The sequence below is a fragment of the Protopterus annectens genome, chromosome 8.part0 (assembly GCF_019279795.1).
Source record: "Protopterus annectens isolate FY-2018-M chromosome 8.part0, PAN1.0, whole genome shotgun sequence".
Lineage (NCBI taxonomy): Eukaryota > Metazoa > Chordata > Ceratodontiformes > Protopteridae > Protopterus > Protopterus annectens.
The window spans coordinates 1138324200-1138341990 of NC_056741.1; the positions used below are offsets into that span (position 1 = coordinate 1138324200).

Genomic DNA, 17791 nt, shown 5'->3' on the forward strand with positions numbered 1-17791 from the left:
CAACTTACTCATTTGCAAAAAGTGTGCAAGTCTTAAAAAACGCTTTACTTTTGTATTCATCACAAATGCCTTTCAATTACCCTATTTGCATATCTGTAGTCCCGCTATTGGCAGATAACCGTATCTCATTTTTGAAGCTCTAGGCTATGAATACCAACCCTTGTTTTCTTGACTTATTTTCCAAGTTTGCCTTAATATTAAGGGAATGGACAGTCTCATGCCTTGTTGCTGTTATAAAAATGACTAAATGGAATGTGATTTGAGATTTTGTCATTCTGAATAATCCGCTCTATTTATGATGGCAGTCTTCAACAAAAATCAAACGGCAGTGTATTTTTACAGCGAACAATGATTTAAATCATTGATACATTTTCAAGAGCAATCAAATAAAATACATAAGTTTGGCAGCACTTAGCTTTGTTGCTGGTTGTACGTGTTTTTAGCCATTTCCTCTTTAAGGTCATTGGCAAGTGGTGTTGCCCTTTTAAGTGGTCCATACATGGTGTTTCTGTCATAAGGAGGCACATTAGATAGGTTGCTTTGGCGGTTACTTATGAGTACAAGTAACATTTGGATCAAGTTCTCTTTGATCGGGTATTTTAATGAGGAGAAGGTTATAGTTACATTCAAGAAGGACTTTGGCATGGACTAATGGAGGACAGGGGCAATTGACCCTGAGCGTGGAGTCATCAGATCGTGTCTGGTAAGGGTTTATTGTGCAGTGGTTTTCATCAGTGTGAGACTTGATTTTCATTCTATTGATAAAAACATTGTATTTTTATGGAGACTGTTAGTCGGGATGCGAGAGATAGTGGTACCCAGTACCTGTAATGGCGTTGAAATGGGTGATGGTAAAGTGAGTTCTCGCTTTCCTTATCGGGTACCATCAATCAGATTTCTGCAGTGAGAAGTGCAGTGGATGAATAAACGGATTGTGTCCGGTAAGGGATTCGTTGTTTATGGTGGTATTGATAATGTTTTCTTGTGGGAGTTTTGAGCGTGACTTAATATTTTATTTTTTCTCTGGGTGAATGGCATACCTCACAACTATTACGTATCATATAAAGAATACAGTCAGTCATTTGCTGCCCTCAGAAACACCACAGTACTGCAGGATGCGGCCAGCATTCAATGTGGTCCAGTGAAAACGTAAAGCATCGAAGCTCGTCACAGTAATGTTCATCAGGCTGTCTTCCTCGGACAGTATGAACGTCTGGGGTGAAATTCCACCGAGGTTTATACTTCAGATTTCAGGTTGAATAATATATGTGAGGTATTTTTCTCCTCGTGTTTTCTTATTAGTAACATTGCTGTTGCGTGGTGCCCAAAGACGGTAAGGCGCATGGAAGTGGTTGTCTTTGGGGTATTTTATTTTGGATTGCTGGGGATGAGTTACTGGTTAGCGCTACCACTAATGGCGGTTGTTTGTATGTTTTGAAAGTATGTATGTCATCGTTTTCTTTGTGGTGATCGAAAACTAAAAGAGATTACAGACCCTGTACAGGGAATGTGTGTCATACTGTTGGTTGAATAAAGTATTGGATAGCAGCTACTTGCCCTAGCGGTGGTTATTACAGAAGGAAATGAGCCTTTGGAAAGAACAGTTGTCGTTTATAAATGCACATTTTTGTCATAAAATACACATTTCTGATTACCATTTTTTACCCCCGTCATTTGTTTACATTAAATGGTCCCTAGTGTGCGACTGTGGAGTCTACGACAATTCCCGGCACTGACTGACAGCTGTCATTTTTTGGCACAGTTGTATGCACTGATGTAAACATTGCAGTTTTCATTTCAGTTGATTTTTTTTTTTTTTTTGCTGCGCGTGTAGCAATGCCATAGAGTAAGTTGTCCGGCGAGGATAAACATTTATAATATGTGAAAAGTGTTACCGATATCACACAAATTCAATTTAGGGATGTGCTTTTCTCATTACTTTGTTTCCTCTATAGGGGTGGACATGGATCTACATTTCTGGACCGTACTTCACTTATTAGGTGACACTTCTTTTTGTACGTTGTTTAAAAGGGTTTAGCGATTGCTAATAAAAAAAAATGGCTGGACTGTTTGCAGTAAAGACAGACAATGGTGATTATTTCCACAACATCTCAAGCATCATTGTAATCTAACTTTTTATTCAGCCTGCTTCTTCTGGAAGACAGCAATATTCGTTCAGTGCCGCGTTGAATTCTTTCTCCATTTTTGCTGAATTCACTGCCTTTATTGAAAGGCTGAGTCTTTCATATAAACGATACCAGTCTCAGTAACTGATTAACTAATGTTGCTTTCTTTGTCAAATCACTGCCTCCCCAAGTCCTTCTCCTTCTATCTGTCTTTTAAACTGTGACTTCTTATTAAAGTGCATTTCCTTTTCCAGCAGATGTGGCACTTCTTGAATTTATTGATTACCTCATGATAGTTAAAGGTGTCTCTCATGGCTTACCGCACCCCTTCTTCAAGGTTGTACTTATTAAATTTTATTAACCTTTCTTCGTAAGACTTGTGAAACAGACCTTGTGGTAGCACTGTTCTGAGGGAATTTCATCTTTGTCTTTACTCATATGGAAGATCCAGAACTGCACAAAATACTTGAGATAGTATTTTACCAGTCGTTACACAGACAAATAGTCTGCCTATTCTCTGGGCTTAGAAACTAAGCTTTTTTATTTGAAATTGCAACAAACCTGTGTAGCAATAGACTGAAGACAAAAGGTCAGATCTGTACAGAAAATGAGAATATTGTATATTTAATGATAATGATTGCACCCCCAAGACAACTATTCCATGAATCTCACTTTTGGGCGTGTCTTTACTCTGACTTTATGTCTTTAAGTTATTCCAGATTTGTCATTACTTTCTTCATTAAAAAATGAAAAAGCTTTGCTTATGAATTTTATCTTCCTCCTCACAGATGCCACTTGTGCATTGTCTGCTGTCTTCCATCTTAAAGCATCCAATTTACCTTTGATAGTGCAATTAAACTGATATAATATTTATTTATTTATTGACATTTGTTGACCGGGGAAGTCCACTGGGTCAGAAATCCATTTTCAGTGGAGGCCTGGAGAGAAAAGCTCCACAATGAGTAAAATAACAACATCAGATTACAGAAGATAGGTAGTTATACAATTTTAGAAAGAAAGACTTTAAACTATATAAAAATATAGACAATTATCACATCATAAACTTTTTTTACAACCTTTTGCAATTGCAATTTGTATTAACATGGACATGCCATGTGCCTGCAGGCATTGTGTGTTGACTGCTACTTCTCTCATCAATTTGATAACCTTCCTCTATATGCCCTGTGTTACCTCAGTATGTAAACTTTTTTTCCTTTCCTTTAAGATCTTTTTCATAAGTATACCAACCGTATTCCAGGTATTGTTTTATCACTTGCATTACATAATGGAAGAATGACATCTGTGTCTGTTTGAGTTAACTTCTGATACCATATAGCATGGCATCTTGTAAAAACTGAACCAAGCCAAACTTTAAACCTATATGCAAATACTGTGGTCTGGCAACCCAAAAACATTCTAATAATTGGTGACTCTGTTGTGCATAAAAGAGCTATCTCACTAGATTTTGCAGGGAGATTGTGACAGTGTTATGTTGGCATGGGTCCAAAATTACGGTCATCCCAACTACGTTAAAATTTATTAAAAGTATGATATAGTCTTTGTTCACAACAAAGGTAAAAATGTAGAGAAATCCTCCCTTCTGGATATGTGACAGGATGTAGTTTATTGACTATCATAGCAAGCACTGGAAAATGCATCTACTTTGAGAATTCTCCTATCACTTTATATGGCACAGCACAAACATGTTGGTATTTGGTCAGTAGCCAAATAAATTATATCATATACAAAGGATTCAATGCCTGACAACCTCCTTGCTACATTGAGATGTGCAGCAAGCTGGACTGCTTTCTACCCACTAGTTACTCAAGGGTCTTCACTTCTGTCCCAAGGATTACATGTATTGAACAGAAACATTTCTGTCCCACATTTTTTTAGGATTAAAAAAAATGAAAAACTAACAAGACAAAAAAAAAAATTAGTATAGAAGGTAGATTTTCCAAATTACAGAAATCTGAACAATAAAATTGGTGATTTAAAATTTTTTCTTTGAGTGGAGCATTTTTATTTCCATGCCAGGATCTACTTTACATTACCAAAATCCAGTAGCACTGACTTTCACAATACTGAAACCACAAATCCAAAACTACACAATATCGACACCTAAAATACTGATTGTCAAAACACCAAATCAAAACTCACACACGTTACATGTTATTCCCTACATCACAACAGTAGTAAAACAAAAAAACAAAACTCTGCAATGACGGTAAATTTCACTACCAAACCACATACTCTTCAAATCAGAATGTAAACCACAATATAACAAGTTATCAACACACTAACAAATACATCAAATTATCAACACACCTCCTAAACCTTACACAATATACACAACTATCTCCTAACCTTTGTTTTCTAAACTGGAATATCTAAAAGCCAACTATGTGGGGAGCTGCACCCCCCCCCCAACTAAATATACCAACTCTGAGATTGCATTACAGTTTGGAAAAGGAGAAATACCTTTTGGTTGCCACATTGTTCTTAACACACTTCCACAGCTGCCGGTTAAAAAACGGCCTCCATATTTTTTTAAACCACAGAACTTTAAAGAGACATACCTATATTTACAAAACCTTACGTGATACTTCCTACACTCTTCTCTGTAATCCATAAGTCAGTGCTTTAGGTTTCGGTTTTATAACAGTCAAAATTTTAAAGGTTTGGCATTCTGTGCTTTCACAGTTTTGGTCTTGGTATTCTGAAAGTCGGTGTTATAGGATTTTGGTAATGTTAAGTAGACCCCTATGCTATTACTGATACCTGGCTTAAATAGCTAAATTTGTATCACAAGTACTAGGGATGTACCTCCTTTCACTGATACCGATTCAGTGGGATAGGTGACATACAGTGTTTCATTGTTTTTAAAGGAACACACTTGATCTTAGCCAAAAGGCAACAAGCTGGAAGCCAAGAAAGCAGTCTAGGACTAGAAAATGCTCATACAGAAATTAATTTTAACGTAATCAGATGTTATGGAGCTTTCCCCCTGGACTTCTGCTGAAAAATAAGCCATTGGCTCAGTCGGACATTCCCGGTTAAATATTATAGGATCCAACTGTGTACTTTGCATGACCCTGCAAAATATAGGAATTTACTGACTGTTCTATAGGATGAAAAAAAATCAAAGAAACTACAATGTTTATGGGTGATTTATCCAGACAGGCATTGAATGGCTGGTTCTGAAGATGAAATACATATGCTCAAATATTAATTGACTATGTCAGTCAAAACAATATTAGATGTAATATAAAGTCCAAACTGAGTATGCCAATATCATATAAAGCATACTGAAAAAAGTTGAGTTGTTTAACTAAACTTACCATAACAGTAGATGTTCAAATAATCACTGCTGCTGTAGCCTTAGCTGTATGGGGTTACATCCTGCCAAGGATATAGCAGCTAACCAGCTTCCAAAGTTTCAGGGCACCTTCCACATGCCCAGACTGTAAGGTAGAGCTGGATCATGGTCAAATGGGGCCCTAGGCAAGGTAATGGATTAGGCCTGCATGCTCACAGCAGCCCCCAGTCATTCCAGTATCCCATTACTTGGCTATTTCTCCCCATTTAACATAAACAAACCTGTCAGTGTGCATATTATTTTTTTCTTTACTTCTACAATGATTACAGATATTTGGATCTAATTTAAAACTTTTATTTCGAATTTTATTGCAGAAATCCTGATTTATATTTGTTAAACAAAACAATACAGTCTCATGTGAAAACAGACTTAGCATTAACAGTAAACCTCACTGCCCTTGAAACTCACATTCATTGAAATGATATTGAAACCTACATTCAAAGAAAATGCATCTGGCTGGTGGCGGATTAAGTTTACCTTTGTGCTATTTTCAAACCATAGGCCCCTTGCACATATTTTTAGGACCATGCATACATGCGTTTGTTGTTTGATTCACCTCCCTGTTTATATTAAATTATATTCTTTGTGTAATAGAGCACATGTTGTTAGAGTTTGTTTTAAATGTGTAGTTTTGAACATTTTTTCCAGTAAACAATTAAACAAAACTAATAGACCAATAATGACAAAACTGTATTTCAGAACATTTCAACCATAAAAGGTCACTCAGACTTCTCTTATTACAATCCACTACTAGTCAATATGCACAATCTCTGCAGAAGTAAAAGTTAACTGAATAATTGAACATTAAAGAGATCTGTAACTAATGAAGACTTTGCTACTAGCAAACAACTTTATATTTCGGTTTCATCTATCAATTCAGTGCCGTTGCCCTTGAAGAATAAATTATCTATGTTACATTAAATAAAAAATGGTAAGCTGGTAATAGTGCAATGGGGAATGGATGTCAAACTGAAAACAGGTGCAAAGTTACAAGGTATCTCTCATCCAAAGAAGGACACACTCAGGACTGCAGCACCCCCACCCCCTTAAAATACATCACAGTATCAGCACTCTAACTACATAGCATGGGAGTGGAACCCACAGTCTTTCTGCAGCAAAGGCAAGTACACTACCTGTTGTAGTACTAGCACTGCCTTCAAAATCCCTACCACAAACAGTGACAACTATTTGCTAAACAAAACAGGTGCACATTGAAAACAGACTTGGCATGAGCAGTAGTAAACTTTTCTTCCCTTGAAGCTCACAATTCCTTGAAAATGCACTGAAACTCACAATTCCTTGAAAATGCACTGAAACTTAAACTTGTAGTCTGGTAGTTTGTGTAGGGACTTCAGGCTCTTGTCTTCTTTAACCAAGGTACAGGGTTTGAGCCTGAGTAAATTAACCTGCCAGCTATCCCTAACTAGGGCATTTCACACACCAAAGAGCACCTTACCTGTTTGTGCTTTATTCTGATAACAGAGGAAGTAGAAATGATCATGTGTTCATGCTTTATTCCGCAGACAGAAGAAGACGTAGAAACAGTCATGTGTTTAAATTACACATACAGATGCAGAACAGAAGCATCAACAGCAGGTATATGTGTCGTGCATCAGTGTAAGCAGCAGCAGGTGTGTACGTATTCACAATGAGTGTTTTTAAAGATGAATGCCTTTAAAGAAATGTAATTTTTTTTAATTAAAAGAAAAAAGTTGTGGCAGATCCCCTAGCCTGTGGGCCCCTGTCAGCCAGTGGGCCCCAGGCAAGTGCTTTGGTTGCCTAGTGCTGGATCTGGCTCTACTGTAAGGCAGCTCAAACAAAGCTGACTAAAAGATAAGTTTGTGTGCCAAGCCTTTCAGAGCTTTCCTACCAACAGAAAAGAGAGGCTGAGCCCTGAAAAGGTGATGCTGGGAAGAACAAAATAATAAATATTTATACCCTGGCATAAACAACATACCAAAAAACAAGGTGAATGAAAGGAGGGAGTGGTTACTGCAGCAGTGATCATTCAAACATCTATTGTTATGACAAGTTTACATGCACAACTGTAGTATGTTTATTGTATTGATCACTGCTGAAATAGCCTTCACTCTATGGGTAGATTACTCCAACTTACTACATTTGGGAGGTGGAAGGAAAAGAGATGAGGAGTCCATAGAGAATGGTCCTTGCAAAGCCTGATGTAGACATATAGAAGGAGCCAAGCTTATTGTGCTTTGTAAAAGTATGTACTGAGGATCATGTTGCTGCTTCTAGAATACCTCTAGAATCCAACCCTTTCTAAAAAGCCATAGAAAAAGCAAAGATTTATTTCTGTCAAGATAATATCTGTGTTGTCTGGATATCCAAGGTATAGGGTATCCTTTCTCCCTCATTTTTGGGTTCAGGAAAGAAGTGGAGATGGACAGTTTGACTTAAAATAAACTTTAGGCATAAACAAATGATTAGCTCTCAAAGAAACCCTTTTCTGTGGAAAATGAGGTAGGGTTGACTCACCATAAGAGCCTGCAAATCAGTTACTCTTTTTGCATAGATGTTAGAGCAATCAGTAAAACTGTTTTCCATATTAAGACCCTCAAGTCAGCCAGGTTAGTTAGTTCAAATGGAGCAAGCGTTACCATCTCTTAACATAAAATTAAGATCCCAAGACAGGGCCACTGGTTTTCTTGAAGACGTCTTATACAAAACCCCTTTCGAAAACATTTTCACATGAGACTGCATTGAAAGAGGAAGATCCATGGGCTGACATGCTGAAATGGCTGATAAATGAACCTTGAAAGAGGAGCAATAAGGCTATAGGACATGAGCTTACATAAGTATTGTAAAACCAGAGAACTAGCATTGAATGGGTACTGATTATGTTGTTGGCATAAACTAGAAAACATTTTCCAGTTGCTAATATATGATTTTCTAGTAGCACATTTTTTTTCCTGCATTAGTACCTGTTATACATCTCCAGTAAGGAGATGCCTGAAAGGAATTAACACCCTGTCATGCAAGTTGATCGGTGTCAGCTTGTATGAAACACCCTTATTCTTGCGTGAGTAGATCAAGTCTTTGAGGAAGCTTGTGGTAATTGCCCTTGGCCATTTCCAAAAGAAGGGAGAACCACTGTTGCCTGAGCCAGAAGGGAGTCACCACAATGATCTTGAGGGATTACTTCTGAATCTTCAGAAGTACCCTGGATATTAGTGGAAAGGTGGAAAAGCATACAGGAACATTCCTGTCCAAGGAAAAGAAATGACAACTGTCTTCCAGGCCTTCTTGCATGGAGTCATAGAAAAGAATCTTGTCAGCTGATTGTGCTCAGAGAGGAGCCAAAGAGGTCTACTTGAGGAACTCCCCACAGATGGATCAAATCTTAGAAGACCCCTTGATCTAGTTTCCATTTGTGAGGGTCTGCCCTTGTCCTGTTCAGCTTGTGTGCCACACAGTTGCATTATGAAGGAATGCATGATGCATGTACAGAGAAAGAGAGAGAGAGAGAGAGAGAGTACTGTGAAGCTATACCCCAAGCTAACATGGCTAGTCAGCAGTGGGGGCTATGCGGGTATGACCCAGTTCCCCTTTTGCTTGATGATGTACTGTATGACTGTGGTATTGTCTGTAACAACCTGAAGAGGTCTGGGGGACCAAAGATGATTCAGAGAGTTGAGTGCGTTGATCAAAGCAAGCATCTGTTTTATATTTATGTGCTTGCATCTGTCCTTAGTTTCCCACACACCTTTCACTTTTATCCTTTTTGAAACTGCTCCCCAAGCAAAGTCTGAAGCATCTGTGAAAACAGACTACTCTGAAACATATATGGAGAGGGGGAAACTTCGATTTGGGGATAGCTGTTGTCTCTACCAAAGTGATTTTTCTTCTGACAACCCCCAGCACTGGGATTTAAAAAGACAAATGGTGTTGATGCTGGGACCAAAGAGACTTCAGATACCACTGTATCTTTCTCATGTGGAGTCTTGCCAGGGGTGTCATGAGAATCATAGAAACCATGAGACCCCATATTTTGAGGTATTACCTAACAATGACCAAAGTCTGAAAGAAAAATGCTAGCAATAGGTATGGCTATAGATCTGTTTATTCTCGTAGAAGAAAAACTCTTTGAACTGTGGTGTGTAGTTGACATCCCAGAAACACTATTCTATAAGAAGGAGTCAAAAAGATTTTTGAATGTTCTCCTGGAATCTCTGCCTGTGTAGTAGATCCATCACCCAAGAGAGAGATTCCTGACATTTTGAAAACGACTCTTCAGATATAAGCAAGTCATCTAAATATGGAAAAATATGGAAACCCTGTAGCCTGCAATGAGCTATAACTGGAACTAGATAGTTTGAGACCACTCTTGGTGCAGTGGATAGTCCAAAGGGTAAGGCAACAGAACTAATAATCCAAACATTAAGAAATATCTTAAATCTAGATGAATATGGATGTGATAATGAGCATCTTTTAAATCTAGTGTTATCAGGAAACTTGAATGAAGAAGAAGAGGTAACAGGTTGTGAAGTGACATCATTATGAACTTGGGCACCATCAAAACATATTAGAAAAGAATGAACGCAGAACTGTTTTCTAAGCACTTTCTTTCTTTGACACTAAAACATCCTTGAATAAACCCCTTTTCCAACTGGGAAGGGGGGGGCTGGTTCTGTCACTCCCTGAGACAGCATGTGATGAAGGACAGGTGGAAATAAATGATTCTGGAGAATGAGGGATTACTCCCTGGAAAGGAGGAGTTTCTTCCCATTGCCATCTGTAACCTTGATGAATAATCTTCAGAATCCATTTGTCTGAAACTATCTGTTACCAAAGAGAAAAGTGGAGATTTAGGCTTTCTGGAAGACAAAATGGGTGTCAGGGTAGGAGGGTGGTCACAAAGTCTCTTAAATACTCATTCTGACTTATTGGGCTGTCCTTGGTTTTAGGAGTTTCCAGAATTCATTGTATGGGGAATGTTTTATCTACAGTTTCTTCTTATGAAGAAAAATCTGCTTTAAATAACTTAGTTTCTTCTGTTAAACAGTTCACTAGTCATGGTTTATAGTGTATGTGTATGACTGTTTATTCTTCCTCCAGGGCTTTGGCCACTATACTGCTGAAAGGAGGTTTGCTTTGTCTTCTCAGAACCTCCCAGATGATGTAAAAGAGAGATTTAAAATTCTTCCTTGGACAGAGATTTAGTGTTTGGTCCTTCTGCTGCAGAGATTATCAAAAGGTGTAATGAAAGGGGCACATTGATCCAGTGAATCTCTAAGATTTTTCAGCCCTCCTTTTCTAAATTGTCCAATGGATTTTCATTCTCCTTATCCAGTTTTGATAAAAAACAGAATAAGCAGTCTCAACAGAATTCATGTAAACAGACGTTTAAGGTGAAGTGGCAAGGGGGTACCAAAAAGAAGTTTCAAGCCTCCCAAAACCAAGGACAGTCCAATATGTCTGAATGGCTGTCCAAGAGACCTTGTGACCCCCTTGCACCCTGACCCCTTTTCTCTTTCAGAAAGTCTGAATATCCATTTTCTGTTTGGTACCAGATTGTTTTAGACAAATGCGTTCTGAAAATCATTCATCAGGGTTACAGTTGGCAGTGGGAGGAAATTCCTCCTTTTTTTGGGGGGGGGGGGCATTTTTTATTCTGCAGATCAGTCTCTTTTGTTTCCACCTGTTCTTTATTACATGCTGTCCCAAGGAGTGATAGACCCAGTCCCTCCTTCCCAGATGAGGAAGGAGTTTTATTCAAGGATGGTTCTAGTGCCAAAGAAGGAAAATGCTTCGAGACCAGTTCTGGATCTTTCTTCCTAAACCTGTTTGTGATAATGCCCAAATTGAAAATTATGTCACTTCATAACCTGTTACCTCTTCTTCCTCTTTCAAGTTTCCTGGGAACACAAGACTTAAAAGATGTTTATCATCACATCTCTATTCATCCAGACGTCAGACATTTCATAAGGTTTTCTGTGTCTGGCTCACATTATCAGTTCTCTGACTTACCCTTTGGACTATCCCACTGTACCAAGAGTGTTCACAAAGTGTCTATCTCCAATTGTAGCTTATTGCAGACTGTGTGGTATCCACATTTTTCCAATTTTAGACACCTTGCTTATCTTTGCAGAGTCATTTTCCAAAATGTCAGTAATCTCTCTCTCTTGGGTGAGAGATCTCTCAGACATGTTGGGATTCTAAGAGGACATTCAAAAATCTTTCTTGACTCTCTTACACAGGATTGTATTCCTAGGATGTCAACTGGACACCTCAGTTCAAAGAGCTTTTCTTCCACAAGAAAAAAATAGATCTTTACTTAGATCTATTTCTAAGGTTTTCCACTTTGACTTTGGTCACTGCGAGGGAATCCTTAGGATTTTAAGTCTCATGGCATCTATGATTCTCATGATACTATTGACAAGGATGCCTTTAGAATTAGATGCAGTAGTATAAGAAATCTCTTTGGTCCCAGCATCAACACTCTTTATCTTTTCAGATCCCAGTTACAGGGTTTGTCAGAAGATAAATCTTTCTGTGGAGACAACAGATATCCTTAAATTCATGTCTCTCTTTCTTCTTCCCTTTGCCAAAGCAATTAATTAGCAGAGATGCTTCAGTCTTTGCTTGTGGAGCAGTTTCAAGAGGGACAGAAGTGCAGAGGGTTGTGGAGCACCAAGAACAGATGAAAGCACATAAATATCAAGGAGATGCTTGCATACCCTGAGCAAGGCACTCAACTGTCTGGACCATCTTTGGTTCCTGGCACCTCTTCAAGTAGTTACAGACAATACCACAGTCCTGTAGTATGTCAACAAATAAAGAGGAACCAAGACGTACCTCTTTTGCAGACTAGCCATGTTTGCTTGGGGTATAGCTTCACATCACATTCTCATTCTACAGATATCCTACATTTCATCAGAGCAAAACTGTGTGGCAGACAAGCTGAGCAGGACCAGGGCAGACCCTCATGAATGGAAACTAGATTAGAGTTCCTCAAATGGACTTTTTTGCCTCCTTTCTAAACAATAAACTGACAAAATTCTGTTCCACAACTCCATTCAAGAAAGTCTGGAAGACAGGTGCCTTTTTTTTTCTTTGGATGGGAATGTTCATATATGCCTTTACACCCTTTCCACTAATATTCAGGGTATTTCTGAAGCTTCAGAAGGAATCACCCAAGATCATTGCAGTGACTCCCTTCTGGCCCAGGCATCCATGGTTCTCCCTTATTTTAGAAATGGCCATGGGTAATTACCACAAGCTTCCTCATGGAATGGATCTACTCACACAAGAAAAGGGGTACTTGGTAATCCCCTACATCAATCATCTTCAACTGACTGCCTGGATGATAGGGTCTTAATTCCTTTTAAGCACTTGTTTTCTGAGGACATGCAGCAGGTACTAATGAATGCAAGATAGCCTGCTACTAGAAAATCATATATTAGCAAATGGAAAAAGTTTTCTAGTTGGTGCCAACAACATAACCAGCACCCATTCAGGCTTAGTTGATCTCTCACTTTACAATACTCTATTTTTGTGAGTTTCTGTTCTATGCCCTTTCCTATTCCTTTATCAAGGTTCATTTATTGCCCATTTCAGGATGTTTGCCCATGGATCCTCCTGTTTCAAGGCAGTCGCATGTCAAAATGTTCTTAAAAGGGGTTTTGCTTAAGAGGCCTCCAAGTAAACTGGTGGCCCCTCCTTGGGATCTTGATTTTGTGTTAGAGAAGTTAACGCTTGCTCCATTTGAACTAACTAATCTGCCTGACTTGAGGTTCTTAACATGGAAAAACAGTTTTACTGATTACTCTGACTTCATCAAGAAGGGTATCTGAGTTGCAACCTCTTATGGTGAATCAACCCTACCTCATTTTCCACAGGGACAGGGCTCCTTTGAGAACTAATCATTAATTTATGCCTAAAGTAGTATACAAGTTTACTTTAAGCCAAACTATTCATTGCCCCATTTTCTTTTCTGCACTTAAAAATGAGGGAGAAAGGATACTCCATACCTTGGATGCCCACAGACAACTCAGGTACTATCTTGAAGGAACTAAATTGTTCAAATCTTTGGATCAGTTGTTCATTTCTTGTGAAGGTAAGAAGAAGGGACTACCTTTGTCAAAACAGACTATTTCCAAATGGGTGTCTTAGGGTATTGCTTTTTGTTATACTCACTATGACAAATCTGTTCCAGGCAGGGTCGAAGCTCACTCTGCCAGGGCCTTGGCATCATCTATGTCTGTTTGGAAAGGGTTGGATTCTAGAAGTATTCTAGAAGCTGCTTCTTGGTCTTCTGTACATACTTTTACAAAGCACTATAAGCTTAATTCCTTCTCTAAGTGCAGATCAAAGCTTTGCAAGGACCATTCTCTAGGTGCTCCTGAACTCTTGTCCTTCCATCTCCCAAATGTAGTTAGCTAAGCTACTGCAGCAGTGATCAATAGCAAAAACATAGAACAGTTGTGTAAGTTGAACTTACCGTAAAAGTAGATATTCAAATTATCACTACAGTGGTAGCTGCTCCTTCTCTCCATCCTCCTTGTTTTTTGGTGTGCTTTTATGACAGGGTGTGGACATTTATTTTTTGTTATTCCTAGCATTGCCCTATCAGGACTCAACCTCCCTTTCTTTGCTGGCAGGAAAGCTCTGAAAGGCTTTGCACCCAAACTTGTCTTTTAGTCAGCTCAGTTTGAGCTTCTTGACAGTTTGGGCATGTGGAAGGTGCCCTGAAGCTTTGGAAGCTGGCTGGCTGATAGGATATAACCCCATATAGCTAAGGATGCTGCAGCAGTGATCATTTGAACATCTACTGCTATAGTAAGTTCAGCTTACACAACTGTACTTTCTTCATATATCTCTGATCTGACTCATTGTTATATTATAGAATATAACATTGCATATGAAGCCTATGAACAAACCACCTGAAACAACTTGGAAACATACTATTATTTCTTCTTAGAAAAAAATCGTAGTGTTAGAAAACTTTAGCTCTTCAGAACGACATCAGGAGCTGTCAGTATGTTCTGTTTCTTAAGTTACTTAGAGTTTACCTTCTCCTGATTTATAAAACTGATCTGTTTTTATTTGAAAGTCTGTGCCCAAAGCACACAATTGAAAGAGTTAACATCAGATAAGAGAACATAATACTAAAAGTAAATGTCAGTAACAGAAAAAAATTGGCACTGCCTTCCAGTATTATAGAATAAGCTTTATCTTATAGTTAAGTCAGCAATTCTTATGTACCCATATATATAAGGAATAGAAAATATCAAAATGGGGTTTTGGTATGCAAGCTGTTCGAAGATTACTGTATTATACACTTGACATTTGAAATTTTGAGCCTAATTAGGTCAAGATAGCCTATGTAGTCTTGATGAGAGACAGCTCATTTAGAATCAGCTGTCAGTTTGCTTTTTAACTCATTGATCCCACAGAAACTCCCCGAAGGAGAGTTCATCAAGGAGACCAACTTTCTGTCACCATACACTCACTGACATATAGAAAATATCCTTTAAAAAAACATTTTTGCAGCAGAAATGTCTCCTTGCAACCCCCAGTCTATATGGAGAGAGCATCACTAATACTCCCTGCTACTTTTATAGAGCAGCCTCAAATTCACAGAGAATGGGAAACAATTCGGTCTGTGCCTATGTGGTTGTTTTCCTCCATCCATGGTTGTACACTTTCATTATATAGAAAGCATGCGATAAATGGGATGCTCAGAAAGAGGGAATTGATGAAATTACTCTTGCCAAGTTGTCCCTGATTAGATTGTCTGCTCCTTATGGACTTATTAACCTTGGACAGTTCTTTGTATGGTCAGATCTAGTGGTGATAATTATCAGAATTGTTTTCTCTGAAAAGATCCACTCTCCCAGCTTGTATTTACTCTAAAACCTCCCAAATTCATGACATAATATTTCAGTTTGGATTGGTATTAATCTCTTTGGCTTCCAAACTGTGTCAGACCATGTTGCAGGCTGACTTTCCCTTTCCTGTCTCCAGCACCAGATTTGGTGGCATCAGCAAATGGATGAATCTTGTTTTACACACCGCATTATCTAATATTATATATATGCTAAATAGATTGACTTTATTATTGAGCCATGCATTACTTTGGTATAACAACATCTACATAACCAATGATGAGCAATTTTGCAAGTTAATTCCCTATATAGTTTCTAATTCTGTGCTCTTTAGTGTTGATGCAAGCTTCCCATGTGCTAAAGTGTCAGAGACCTTGTCTGAAGCCCATATGCATTTTATTCAACAAGTTGTTTTAGCTAAGCAGTGGCCAGTCATACAACTTAAAATAAATGTGGTGCTAGGCTCTGTTTTAGCCAAGCTGATGGCATTCTGTCACACCACTGGCACGTAACTCCAACAGTGTGCCCCCTTCAACAAATACAAATGCCTGCCCATTACATTACAAGGGATGAAAAGCAGATTAACCAGTCTGCACTCACCTGACTTCTTCTGTAAGCCCAGTAACACTGCCGTTTGTTTATTCACAGTATCATTTCTCTTTGGAGGTTTATCATGGATACACTGCAGTGTAACAAATCCCGTTTCAAAGAAACAAAATAAATGATGTTGGCCTACTGCTGCAATGCAGACTGCCAAATTCAAACACCAATACTATGTGTCTGGAAGGCTGGGGAAAAACACTTGAGGGAAATGGCATAACTTGGATTGTAAAGCTAACCACACCTCTCAACTGTACAGATTTTTGCCGAATGTCCAGATTTTTTGCCTCATATTTTTGGTTTGTTCCTTGTGATAATTGTGTATTTTTGACAAATCACTGGGATGATCTAAGGATTAAAGTCACTAAATAATGACATGCATTTGAGTTTCAGACTTCATATCCTTCAGAAAAATGCACACAACTCCTGTTATTTTAGCAACTTTCTAAGTTTATGAGAGCAATATCTAAAATGTGTTCCTATTTTTGGGCTTTTGTCCCCCATTATGTCAGGCTTTCTCCATATTTCTTATGCTAAGAGGTTGAGCGGTATGGTTGAAGCATAATATATTTTTGCAAGGAAGTGAGCCTGTTCTTAAAGGGAATGTGAGACTGATGGTAGTGCATTGCTTCTGTGTTCAACATCTGCTGATATGTAGGGTAGACACTTAGGGTTTTTGGCAGTTGAGTTATTCGGGAAATGTATTTGTTTCAGTTTAAGTGGACAGATGTGGTAATTGAGTAGAAAAGCTTGTATTGTTCCTCTTTATTTTACAAAACATGGTGACGTAATTTAAGCATTTTGGTCTGAGACAATAGTAATGGTTAAGTGAATCTTGATGTTTTCGATATGGAAATGGGACACCTGCACTGGCTGAAGTTAAGATTGTCATGCCAAATGTCACATTTCAATAGCTCAGATGCTCTGCAGTTAATTGTTCAGCAAAAGTTGTCACTGTAGTTCTCAAATTTCTTCACCAATAATGTGTGGTAGATGGGTAGAATATGTGATGCATGGTCAACTGTGGGACTGGAGGTGTGAATAATGGTAGAGTTAACTACCATACACTTTATACCATTTGTGAGCTACAGAGCATTATAAAGCATTCTGAAATTTTGATTCAAAATGTACTGCTCGGTGAAGATGAAAAAGGAAAAACCAGAAAGAGTTGACATCAAACACACATCTTGCCTGCTGCCCCATTAACTGAAAAGTACCTTATGGAGCTTTTTTTCCTGGCCCTGCACTGAAAAGGGGTTTAGTGCTCAATTGGACTTTTCCTGTTAAACAAAGGCAAATAAATGAATACATGCATGTTTAAAAACAATCACAAACACACACACACACACGTAGTTTCCATTCTTTTTCAGCTAACTTTATTTAATATTTTAGAAGTCAAAGCATTAATGTTTAATTTTTGACTGCTCTGTGTTGCATTTCCTTGCTGCTTACTACTACTAGATTGACCAGTTCTAACCAAATTTAACCTTACTGTCAGTACCATAGATAACAGACAAGTTTTTTTAATTCTTTTTCACTTGTTTGCCTTTTAAGTACATTAACTGCTACTACATTAATACTATTTATTGTGCCAGAGCATTGTTCCTTTGGGAAATGTTCTGGAGCTTACTGTCCCTGGCACAATTGACAGTGTGTTTTTTTTTTTTTTTTTGAGAGGCTGTGACTTTTTTCAAAGCACATAGGATCATAGGAAGTTATTAGGCTATTGGCCCTGAGGCCCTTACAAGTCTAGCCAAGAGTTTAGCCCATGTTTAGACAAGTCAGCTCCCAAAGTCCCTGTCCAGCAGGGACACAGGTGGAATCCCAGGGGTGTATTT

The 17791-nt window shown here is 38.4% G+C and overlaps 1 protein-coding gene across 3 annotated transcripts in view; it reads left to right on the forward strand.

The window, feature by feature from the left end:
- The first annotated feature begins 510 nt into the window (after nt 1-510).
- CHRNB2 (cholinergic receptor nicotinic beta 2 subunit) overlaps nt 511-17791 on the forward strand; it is a 975665-nt gene continuing 958384 nt past the window's right edge. Inside the window, exon 1 of one of the 3 annotated variants that reach the window (XM_044080649.1) lies at nt 511-703. The gene's annotated coding sequence lies outside the window, so the exon portion shown is untranslated. The other 2 variants (XM_044080651.1, XM_044080650.1) reach the window with 2 other exon arrangements.